Here is a 2,399-nt window from a genome sequence, read left to right as displayed (position 1 = left end):
GCATTTGAAGGTGAACTACCCTGCGGCAAAGATTTGAGGGCCACAACCTTGGAGAGAAGGGTTAGCAGGACTTTGAACTTTGAGGCATTTGTTTCTCTCAAGAAGCATAGAAGCTTCCAGATGCCTTATGCAAGGGTACAACCCTGAAATTTAGTGCCAACAAAGAGGAAGAGCCCAAGGAATCACCTCAGGTTCTCAAGTGGGACTTCCAAAAGGGTTACAGTTCAGGAGAAGGGGTAAAAATGGAGAAATCTCACACAGACAGAAAGCCAGATTCCAACCAGCACAATGTATGATTGGATTAAGGCCAGGTTTATTCACCCCGGTGCTACTGCCCCTCACAGTGATATTTGCAGATGGGTAATTCTCTGCTGCAGACTGCCATTTGCATTCTAGAGTGTTTCTGCAGCATCCTTAGCCTCTAGCTTCTAGATGCACAGCCTCTGCCCCAAATTCTGACAACCAAGTGTGCCCTGGTGGGCAAAATCACCTCTGGTTTAAACCAACATTTTAATGGTATCTGGCAAATGCAAAAACAAACCTTATTATCTTTCAGATTCACAAATTATAATTTTTCATACATGTCTAACACCTAATACACAACACAGAGAGCTATCTGGAGTAACTAGAGCTAAAATATGGACAAAGCAATAGTGGGGAAGAGACAGGGGCCAGGATGTGTCTCTAGGGCTCAAGGTGAGGCCTTTTGCCAACTGTGATTGATAAGAGGGAGCTCCTGAAAGCTACTGATCAGAGAGGAGGCGTGTGACATACATGAACACAGTAGGTAAGACCGTGACTTGTCCTTGACTCCTGTCTTCACTAGGACTAAATCAAAGGTCAAGGTGGAATGGGATGAGGAGGATGGAGCTTGAGACTAGAATTCAAGCTTGTGGCACATACAAGTCCTCAGATTCCATCTTCTTTGACTCTCAGGGCCTGGGAAGATTAGACATTTGCCCTGACAGATGGCCAGAGCTTGGTAGCTGATATCTTGCATGGATGGACAATTTCTTAGTTGTTATGTTTGAAGCAATTTCTTTCAAAATTCTTTCCCTTGGCTCCTTGAGCTGTATTTTCAGGCATCTTTTAAATTGTATTTTTGAAAAAGCATAATCACTATATATATATATATATATATATATATATATATATATTTTTTTTTTTTTTTTTTTTTTTTTTTCAGAACCAGGGATTGAACTCAGGCCCTTCTGTTTGCCAGGGAAGTGCTTATTCCACTGAGCCATCTCCTTGGTCCCATCACTATAGATTTTTTAAAAAAATATTTACTTATGTATTTGGTACAGGGTCTCACTATGCAGTGGCATGGGATGCCAGGGATATAACCCTGGTCCTGCGCTTGCCTAAGCAGATGCTTAGTCCACTGAGCTATCTTGCTGGCCAGACATTTTTTTTTTTTAAACATTGACTCCTTACAGCTGGAAGGGACTTTGGAACTATTTGACATAGCCATTCCATTTTCAGATGTAGACATCAGCATCCAGAGATGTTAGGTGACTTCCCCACAGGTAATGACAGATCTCAGAATAAACCTGATTAAGATGGACATGTGACATTGTTGTCTGCTCACCGTTGTTCTTTCTGCTGACAGAAGAACCTCAGTTTTGTTTGAGAAGCCTCTGATCTTCCCCCCTCAGCCTCAGTGGCTCAAATGGGGCTGACCTCCACCATCCGCGTACCATTTTGCAGGCTGGCTAGTCAGAACCCAACACCAGCCCCGTGGCTTTCCCTGAAGTTATGAGAAGTTGTCTTTTTCTGGAGCTCGCCAAGTGGTAGAAGGGCCCCAATCTCCATGCAGAGAAAGCCTAACCTTAAATGAAGTCAACCAGAAGAGCATATTGCTGGTAGGTGGGGAGAACAACCTATGAACCTGTGGATCCAACCAGGTCTGAAAGACATTGTACTAGTCATTTTCTGCTACTGTAACAGGAGGAAGAAAATAAAGGAGGCCGGATACTTTATAAAGTAATGAAATACTTACCTGGCAGGGGAGATACCATGATCACAAAGGGGCTTTTCCCAGGGTGAGGCTTGCCCACTGCATTTTGGATGTGCCTACGCCTGAGATTTTCTCAAATGTGGGAAACTCAAGTGCATAATTTGTGGTAGTGAGGGACTGCGTTCATGCGCTCGTTTAAAACAATAACGAAATTTGTTTAGAGCTGGGAATAAAGCTCAGTGGCTCAGTGCCTGCCTGGCAAGTGTGAGATTCTGAGTTTGATTCCCAGTGCAAAAAAAAAAAAAAGTTTATTTAGCTCACTTTTTGGAGGCTGAAATTCCAAAATCTGTGTGTTTCACCAGTTTTACTTCTGACAATGGCCCCTTGACTGTGTCACGATATGGGGGAGAAACAGAATAGAAAATAAATCCATTCAGAA

At 43.0% G+C, this 2,399-nt stretch overlaps 1 non-coding gene across 1 annotated transcript; it reads left to right on the top strand.

The window, feature by feature from the left end:
• Nucleotides 1-1,994: 1,994 nt before the first annotated feature.
• LOC111815029 lies at nt 1,995-2,158 on the top strand. Its single transcript, XR_002819845.1, has one exon. It is a non-coding gene; the product is annotated as a U1 spliceosomal RNA (small nuclear RNA).
• The last annotated feature ends 241 nt before the right edge of the window (nt 2,159-2,399 follow it).

This window comes from Octodon degus, unplaced genomic scaffold (assembly GCF_000260255.1).
Source record: "Octodon degus isolate 3935 unplaced genomic scaffold, OctDeg1.0 scaffold00010, whole genome shotgun sequence".
In the NCBI taxonomy this organism is placed as follows: Eukaryota; Metazoa; Chordata; class Mammalia; order Rodentia; family Octodontidae; genus Octodon; species Octodon degus.
The sequence above is the reverse complement of the archived record's forward strand: the minus strand, read 5'-3'. Positions and strand labels throughout refer to the sequence as shown.